Here is a 9,963-nt window from a genome sequence, read left to right on the forward strand (position 1 = left end):
ACCCAGCCTCATCCCTGCCTGAACCCCAGCCCTGCCCACCCCAGACCAGGCCGCCTGATCCCCTGCCCTCCCGTGGCCAGGACATCCGCAGGGTGGGATTGTGCACAGTTCAAACATGACAGCCTTTGCAGGAGTCCCCACAGCCTCAGAGCCACAGTGGGCATGGGATAAGTCCCACCTGGCCTGGAGGTCGCTCTCAGGTGGCTGCTAACTCCCTCTTCCGGCCTGACAGGGTCACCCACAGCTCGATCTGGGGGTGGGGGTTCAGGTGCTTTGGGCCCGAGGGCGTCCTCCAGATTCTGGGTGGCCCCCAGCCCAGCTGGGATTGGGGGGTGGTCATGTGTAGCTGAGGGGATCCCACCCTGGGAGCCAGGGTGCCAAACAGGTTGGATGCTAGTGTCCTGGGACTGGGGAGAGACACCCCACCCCACGTCAGCCCTCCTGCTCTCCTGTGTTTCTGCAGTGGCCCCAGGAAGAGCAGGAGAGGCTGGGGGTCCCACGCCAGGCAACTGGAGAGGGTTCTCAGGCAAACGAAGCAGAGAGGGGGCCTGGCAGCCGGGGCCGTGATGGGTCCCACCTGGAGAGCATGTTGGCCAGGGGCAGACACCGGGTACCACCACACATTCGGGAAGTGACCAAGCACGAGTGTCCATCTGGGGGCTGGGGTTCGGGTCCTTTTTCCTTGTCTCCAGATATCAGGTGGGGGCTCCTGGCCGCCTGTAGATCAGTCAGAAGAGACGGAGACAGCGCCCAGGCCGCGGGAGCTCATGGCCTTCACACCTTGGTGCCCTCCCTGGATGACAGGGTCGTGGGGAGAGAGGCTGTAATCCGTCTTCTGCCGGGTCTGGGGCTGGTTTCCCAAACCGAGGCTCCGCGAGCACGCTTTCACGTGCAGTGTCTAAAAACGTGCTGGGAGGAGGATGTTCCTTGCTAAGCATGTTAAGGGCCAGGCACACTTCCTGTAGGACTTCCCAGAGACTAAAATGCATCATGAAGCCCCAAGCAGAGGACGGGCACACAGCATGTCCTCGGCCAATCTGACCACCAGACCCTCCCAAGGCTCCCTGTGACCGGGCTCCCGAAGATGGGGTGAAACTGCTGGCTCGCCGGGGGCCGGGGACAAGCAACGCTGGGCGCAGACTTTCAGCGACAGAAGCAGAGAGGAGAGAGGAGGAGGTCCCTGACTCCTGAGAGCCGTCCAGGCCTCACAGCTGGGTCGCCTGTGCTCCTGCTGGACGCCGAAGAGCCCAGACAAGGCCACTCTGTGACCTGCCTGGAAAGGACAAGATGCCCATCCAAGCCGGTAAGCACATGCCGCCAGACAAGCATGGCCAGACAACCCCCTCTCCTGGCTGGGATGGGGGACTGCCGCCTGCTCCCCGCCTCTGGATGGATTCCGAGACACCAGCCCCAGAAGGGCGTCCTTTCCCAACAGCACCCCACCCAGAGCTGCGGCAGGGGAGCCTCGGGGCACGGGGCTGCGGGCCGCCTGTGCTGGACGCGCTCTGCCAACGCTCTGCCACCCTGCACCATACAGACACACTCCCCTTAGCGCTCGTCTACGGGCGCCCAGCGGGAGGCAGCTGCTCTGCGATCCGCTCCCGGTGCGTGTGCGCGTCGGGTGTTCAGAAGGCCCCAGTGCACGGTGCCCAGGGCGTGGCGCTCAAGTCCCCACCCGCTGGGCTGGGGACACCCGCCGGGAAAACCAGACCCTCTGCTCTGTCTTTTCACTCTTGACTGTTTGTCCTGTTCTTACTGATTTGAGAGCGCCCTCTATACGGAAGATGCCGACTCTTCCACCATCCTCCTACGGACGCGGCAAACGTTCTCCTGGGGGCTACGAGCATCTTCTTCGTTCTGCGCTATTTGTGACCGCCCTGCATGTTAAGTCAGATCTCGTGGCCTTTCCTTCAGGATTTCCACTTTTCCTATCGTACTTTAAAATTTCCTGTTCCCCCCAACAGGATAAAGACATTCATCTCTATCTCTGCTGTGTTTCATTTTTTCAACTTACATCTTTAATCAGAATGTTTTGGTGTTTGGCATGATTTTTGCAAATGATTTGCCCTTTGTCTCAAGACCGGCTATGAGGAATCCATCCATTCAGTTGCACAAATGAATGAGTGAATGAGTGATGCTGCGTCATCAGTCCTCAGATGTGTGAGGGTCGCGCTGCGGGCTTGCATCCCAGCCCACGAGCGACTAAGGTGGCACCAGCCCCCGAGCTCCTGGTGGCTTTATAACCGTGCAGGTGTCCAGGTCGCGCCACAGTCTTTTTTTTCTTTCTTATTATGTTATGTTAGTCACCGTACAGCACATCTGTAGTTTTTGAGGTAGTGTTCCATGATTCATTACTTGCGTATAACACCCAGGGCTCCGTGCAATACGTGCTCTCCTTACTACCCATCACCGGCCTAGCCCGTCCCCCCACCCCCTCCCCTCTGAGGACCTGTTTGTTTCCCAGAGTCCATTGTCTCTCATGGTTCATTCCCCCTTCTGTGTACCCCCGATTCCTTCTTCCCTTCCTTCTCCGACCATCTTCCTGCGATTTCTTATGTTCCATACATAAGGCACCGCAGTCTTCAAGAGGGTCTCGTGCTGGTGCCGTCATCGTTCCCAAGAATGTCGGAGTCAAGTTCTAAAACCCCTGCAGCAACTGGATTGAAGCCTCCCCGATTAAGGAAGAATGGACTTTTTAAAATACAATTAAGAAATGAAGTCTAGGAACAGGGTGTATCTTTCTGCTTCTTTCTTCTTTAAAAAAAAAAGATTTTACTGATTTATTTGACAGAGAGAGCACGTGTGGGCACAGCAGGGGGAGCAGCAGGCAGAGGGAGAAGCAGACTCCCCGCTGAGCAGGGAGCCCGATGAAGGACTGGATCCCAGGACCCTGAGATCATGACCTGAGCCAAAGGCAGACACTTAGCTGACTGAGCCACCCGGGTGCCCCTGTTTCTTTCTTCTTTATAAAAAAATGGGTGCCGGAGATTTCTTACCTTTGTTTCTAATTATTTAATGTTTTGTTTGGTGTTGTATTTTCCACTACCTTTTATTTTTTATTTTTAAAAAAATCTAAAAAAATTTTTTCAGTATTTTCTATTTTTATTTTATTTTGTTTTTTATTTTTTTGCTGATGAAACAAAATATATTTTATTTCAGAATGTAAGTGCATATTACAAAGCCCCAGCCGTATTGAAGCGTATTGATGGTACAGAAAACCCTGCCCTGGCTTGGGGCTCACGGGGCCTGTGGGCCCTTCCGGATGTCCAGGCTTTCTTTCCTCTTCTCTTGTTTTTCTCCACAATAACTGAGTCACCCCACACACACCGCGTGGCCAGCTATAGCGGTTAATACTCTCAGGGCAGGTCCCGGCTCACAGCCCCGGCTCCCCTGCTGGCCTTTCTGTCGCCCTTGCGATGCTCTGTCTGGCCTCTAACCTGCTTCCCTCGAGGGACACTTGGGTGGTTTCCATTCCTTGGTCCTCACGCAGCCTCGGCAGGGGCCGCCCCTCCCCCCTCCAACCACGAAGCAGGTCACATCTATCTTCGGTTTTCTGCAGGCTCCCAGGACAGGGGTGGGTAGGGACAAGTCAGCCCCACCATGCGCTCTAGGAGCCGTGTCCCCAGAGAACACTGGTCTCAGTGCATGCTTCCCCAACCTGTCGTGGCTCAGGGTCTCCACCGCCACCACACAGCCGGCAGGACCAGCAAGGGGCCAGGGTCTGCCCGGGGGGGTGCAGGGCTGGCAGGAGGAGGCTGGGGATGCTGGTTCAGGGCAGAAAAACTCTCGGTGTGTTTTCCACACTCATGCTGTCAAGTGTCCTGTCCCCTCCCTCACCAAGGGTCTCGCTCCCCCCAGTGCTGGGCCATCAGCATTTCCCAGGCTGGCACCCCGCCCCCTGTCCCTGGCCAGCGGGGACGCTCCTCCTCTTGTCCACTCAATAAACGTGGCTCGACCCGGCTCCGGGGCGGGCCCTGGCAGAGGCTGGGCGGGGCTGCAGCCTGCGGTCAGGTGGGCCGGGGGCTGGTTCTTCAGGGCCCGAGGACAGGGGGCCGATGGTTGAGCTGGGGTTCAGAGGAAGGGTGACCAAGGACACTGAGGCTCCCTTCTGGTACCTGGAGCTGCCCACTGGCCACCAGAGGGGAAGGAGAGTCTGCCCCTGAGGGACGATGTCAGGAAGGCAGTGCAGCCCTGAGAACCCTGTGTCCCGGGGTGACACGTGTTTCCGGGGCCTCCTGCGCCAGCTCCATTGGTTCCTGCCTGGTGGTCAGGTCTCTCTGCCCCCAAAGCTCAGGCACTCCCGGTCCTGCCATCCCTGCTGTCTGTCACCTCCTCGCCGAGTGGGGCTCTCCATGGGAAGCCCCTCCCAAGACCCCAGCAGCCCCAGGTGCTCTCCCCTCTTTGTTCGGTGTGCAGTGTTTCTCCTTCCGTGCTTCTGTGGCTTGCTTTAACCCCTCAGTCGTGGGAGCTCCGCTAGTGCCCTGCTGCTGACCAGGTCCACGTCCAGGGCCGAGGTCCAGAGGGGGTGCTGTCCTGGTGCCCCACCACCAACCCCTCGGCTCTGGGTAGAAGGCCTCGCAGAGGCCACCGAGGGCCGTGGTGGGACGGGAAGGTCCTGCACTGGATGCTGGCCTGGCAGAGGGAAGATGCAGAGGGGACGTGAGGGGCCCTGCTCTCTAAGCCCCCAGAAACCCACACGCATGCTGGCGACTGAGCGGAGGTAGTCGGAGCCCGTAAAGGTGGGGGCCCTCAGATCTCCTGGCTCCTTCTCCTGACGGAGGCCCAACCTTGACCTTGGTCCCGGGTGTGGAATGCCAGGGAGGGGCTGAGGTGGTGGGGAGCCACAGGGAGGTCCCCTCCCCACCGGAAGGTGCAGCATTTGGCGGGATGCACACGTGTGCAGAGGGCACCCACAGCCCGATGTAGGAATAATACGCCGCAGTCATCTGGACGGTGAGGCTCGGGTGCGGGGGCAGATGGGCGGACCTGGGGAACAGAGGGGACAGCCAGAGACAGGCCCTCCTGCCTGAGGACAGCTGGTCTCTAACAAAGGAACAAAAGCCACGCACCAGAGTAAGCACCGCCTTTCCAAGACACGGTGCTGGGATGGCTGGACATTCACACAGCCGAAACCCAAACTCAGTGCCCGCCTGCTTCCCATCGCACGGCGGGCGGGGGGCGCGCGGACGGAGCACACGGTGTTTCTAGGGCAGTGAAGCCACTCTGTGCGGTCCTGCAATGGTGGCCACATGTCATCACACATTTGTCAAAAACCCCTAGAATGTGCGACACCCAGAAAGAACCCCGACGTGCACTGTAGCCTCTGGGTGATGATGACAGGCGCGGGCGTCACGGTGCGGGAGCCTGAGCGTGAACGGGGGCAGGGCCGATGGGAGCTCTGAACGCTCTTCTCCGTTTTGCCGGGAAACTGAAACTGCTCGAAAAAACAGCCTTTTCAAAAAAGACTTCAATAACATCTATTTTTAAAAAGTAAATGATACAGCTTCTAGAAGAGAACAGAAAATCATCTCTGAGTGAACTGGAGATAAGCGCGGATGTGTGAGGGTGCAGAAAGCAGTAAATCGGTGTGCTGCAGTTACGAGACGTAAAAACTTCTCATCAAGAGATGCCATTAGGAGACCGGGACGGCCACCCCCAGACTAGGCAAAATATGCATGGAATTCTCATACTATCTGACAAAAACCTGTGTCTGCAATATGTAAAGAACTCTTACAAATCAATAATGCAAACAAGCCAATTTTTAAAAACAGCCCGGAGACTTGAAGAGGCAGCCACTGCAAAGACACTCAGCGGCCAAGGAGAGCTCGGAGGTCAACAGCATCCCCGTCAGGGAAACGCAAATCAGGACGATGAGCACCTCGCACCTGCCACAATGGCCGTAACTGGACAACACCAGTGTTTGAGAACGGGGAGAAACGGGGCTCCTCCTGCGTCGCCGGCGGGAATGTAAAATGGTGCGGCCGCTGTGGAAAACGGTGGCATTCCTTACATTTGTATTTATGCTACGGCCCAGGACTTCACTCCTGGGAATTTACTTGCCCAAAAGAAAACCCAAGGACTTGGACAAAAGCTTCCATCGGCTTTGCTCACGGTAGCCTGAATGTCTTCCAACAGGCTACTGGGGAAGCAAACTCGGTGTGTCCAGCACCAAAGGGACTACAGTCGCGATGCGTGCAGACACGTGGCCCAGCCTCAGACATAACCTGAGTGAAAAGTCAAGCGAGATGGTTCCCTTTATGTAAAAACCCAGAACAGGCAAAACGGATCTACAGTGATGGAAGCCGGTCGGTGGTGACTTCCAGGAAGGGGGTCAAGGGAACCTTCTGGGGGGGGGGGCAAGCGTTCAATATCATAATGGGAGTGGGAGCTGCTCGGGTGAGTGCATCTGTCAACTTAGACGATTGCTCAAGGTCTGTGCGGTTCCCTGCGTATACATTGTATCAAAATGGGGGAAAATCCACGCGAGGAGTCTGCAGGTTCAGTTTTGTCATTACTGTAGTTCTCCAGAATTCCCATCTAAAATAAAGGTCCATTTTATGAAGCCAGCGATTCCGGCAGACGCTCCTCCCCTTCTCACCACCAGGGTCATAAAAGCACTGGCTGCCGGGTCCTCCCCAGAGTGTTGTGCTCCGCACACCTGCATGTGCAGCCTGCCCCCCGGGGACACCAATGCTGCTGCTCCAAGCCACCGCCTCCCCGCCGGACAGGTGCTCCCCCGGCCTCTGCACCCGCTGCTGCCCTTGCCTGCAGTGCTGCTCTCCAGAGACTTCTGCTGCTCAGGTCTTGATTCAGCGTTGTCTTCTCAGGCGGCCCCCCCTCTCATATCTGCAAACCCTGACCCCTCCTGCCCCAAGCCCATTTCTCTCATCCTTCCTGCTTTGGTTTCGTCTTCTGTGCTCACGGCCGCTAGGTGCACCACGGTCACTTATCCATTCTATGCACTGTGAGTCTCCTCCTCTTGGGCAGCGAGTGTGGTCAGTTTTGTTCTCCTAGAACACTGCCTGGCACAGAATAGGTGCTAAATAAATGCTTCCACGCTTCGCCCTGTGTACACAGCTGGCACTGCTGGGATCTTGGAGGAGGGCGCGTGTCTGGTGTCCTCCCACTGATGCCTTGTACTCAAAAACAGAAGTGCAGAAACCCTAGAACCTTCTATCAAAGCAAAGACCACCTGGGCAGCCACGCACCAGCTGGAAAGTGTGCAATATTAGTACCAGCGTTTAAAATGGCGATGTCAGTGTGGGAAGAGGGGTGGGTAGGCATGCTTTCCCTACTCCTCCTGCCAAGTCTAATGAAAACCCCTGGGCGTTATACACAAAATGGATATAAGAAGACTCTGAAAGGTGGAGAGAAGGCAGACCAACCTTCCAAGGGAACTTGGAACCCGAGGAATAACATGGTGATTACTTTCTTGGTTTGATTTGTTTTTAATCTTTGCCTCATATCCCAGGGCTGCTACTGAAGAAGCCAGCAGCCCAGAAACACCAACAGGCACAGACAAAATAAAAACACTATCCAATCAGTGGAAGGCCTGAGAAGAATAAAAAGGCTGACCCTCCCGCAAGCAAGAGGGCACTCTTCCTCCCTGACCACCCTGAACTGGGGCATTGGTCTTTTCTGGCCTTCAGACTGGACTGAAACCTTAGCTCTTCTTGGGTCTCAAACCTGCCTGCTTTCAGACTGGAACATACACCATCAGCTCTGCTGGGTCTCCAGCTTGCTGGCTGTAGATCTTGGAACCTCTCAGCCTCCATAATCCTGTGAGCCAAATTTTTAATAATATATATACATTCTACTGGTTATGTTTCTCTGGAGATCTCTGAGTAATATGGCAGCTATTTTAGAAATGCTTCAAAGAGCAATTATGAACATATTAGAAACAAGTGGAAAAATAGCAAGTCCTGGTCAAGAAAAAGTCTCAGCAAAGAAATAGAGGACGAAAGGAAGAACCCAATGCAAACAATAGTTAAATAAACAACAATTAAATAACTAAAACAAAACAAAACTTCATGGAGGGATCAGAGGAAAGAATCAGTGAACTGGAAGATAGAACAGAGGTACCCATGGGACGCCTGGGTGGCTCAGTCGTTAAGTGTCTGCCTTCAGCTCAGGGCGCAATCCCGGAGTCCTGGGATTGAGCCCCACATCGGGCTCCTCCGCTAGGAGCCTGCTTCTTTCTCTCCCATTCCCCCTGGTTGTGTTCCCTCTCTCGCTGGCTGTCTCTCTCTCTGTCAAATAAATAAATAAAATCTTTAAAAAAAGAAAAGAAAAAAAAGAACAGAGGTACCCAGGGGCACTTGGGTGGCTCAGGCAATTAAGCATCTGGCTCTTGATCTCAGCTCAGGTCTTGATCTCAGAGTTGTGAGTTTAAACCCTGTGTTGGTCTCCACAGTGGGTGTGGAGCCTACTTAAAAAACAAGCAAACAACAACAACAAAAACAAAAAAAAGCAAAAAAAAAAAAAAAACCAAAACAAAAACCCTACACACAAAAAAACAAAACCCAAAACCACACCAGAGGTGCCCAGTCTGAACAACACAGACATAATATACTGAGAAAAGTGAACAGAGCCCAAGGAAGGACCCTGGGTGACTACAACACAGGATTTGTCATCAGAGTCCCAGAAGGAGAAGAGAAAGATCATGGGGCTAAAAAGTGCATGAAATGATGACCGAAAAATTCTCAAATTTTGGCAGAAGTCATAAAGCCCTATAGATTCAGTAAACTGAACAAATTCCAAATAGGATAAACCCAAAGAAATTCACACTGAGACACATCATAGTAAAACTTCTGAAAACCAAGGAGAAGAAAGTCTTGAAATCAGTGAGAGACATCGGACATCATACCTATAATAGGAAAAACAGTTCAAATGACACCAAATTTCAGAAATTATGGAGGTCAGAAACATTTTTTAGGTTTTGAATAAGGAGAACTGCTAACCCAGAATTCTGTGTCCAGTGACAACGTCCTTCAGGAATGAAGGAAGAACCAAAAATTCTCTGATAGAAGAAGCTAAAAGAATTTGTCACCAGCAGACCTACCCTAAAATACCCGAACAGAAAGGAAATGATTAAAGAAGGAGTTCTGGAACAGCAACAAGAAGAGAGGAACAATGAAAAAAGTAAAAATGTGGGTGAATACAATTCCTTTCTTCTCTTGAGTTTTATAGATTTATGTTTGACAGTGGAAGCAAAAATTATAACACTGTCTGATGTAGTTCTAAATGCACTTAGAATAAACATTTAAGGAAATTATATTATAAATGAGGAAGCTAAAAGGATGTGAAGTAAGGTGAGGTTTTTGTACTTTCGCGAAAACTGGTAAAATGTTGACATCAGCAGATTGTGATGAGTTATGTATAGACAATATCATACCAGAGCAACCACTAAAAATCTGTACGAAGATATACTATAGACAAATCACAATGGGATTCTGTAAGGTGTTCAAGTAACCCATAGGAAGGCAGGAAAAAGAAAACAGAGATAATGAACAGAAAACAAAAGTAAAATGGTGGATTTAAGCCCTAACACATCAATAGTTACATTAAATGTAGATTTTTCTAAGTATACCCATTAAAAGCCTGGTTGCACAGAGTAGATTTTTAAAAACAACCAACTATATGCTGTGTACAAGAAATTTACTTCAACTATAACAATGTAGGTAGATGGGAAGTAACAGGATGGATGGGAAAAGATGTATCATTGCTGAAAAGAAAGCATGGCTATCTTAATACCAGATAAAGTACAGTTCGAAGCAAAGAAAATGACCAGAACAATGAAAATCAACCCTTTTATCATCACATAGTGATGAAATGGTTAATCTGCCAAGAAGAAACGAAAGCCTAGACATGTACACAACAAACAATGGAGCTGAAAACCATGTGCAGCAAACCTAATAAAACTGAAAGGAGGAGCAGACAAATCCACAAGGCAACTGGAGACAT

Source organism: Ursus americanus, chromosome 4 (genome assembly GCF_024610735.1).
Source record: "Ursus americanus isolate L20-20 chromosome 4, mUrsAme1.1.p, whole genome shotgun sequence".
Classification (NCBI taxonomy): Eukaryota; Metazoa; Chordata; class Mammalia; order Carnivora; family Ursidae; genus Ursus; species Ursus americanus.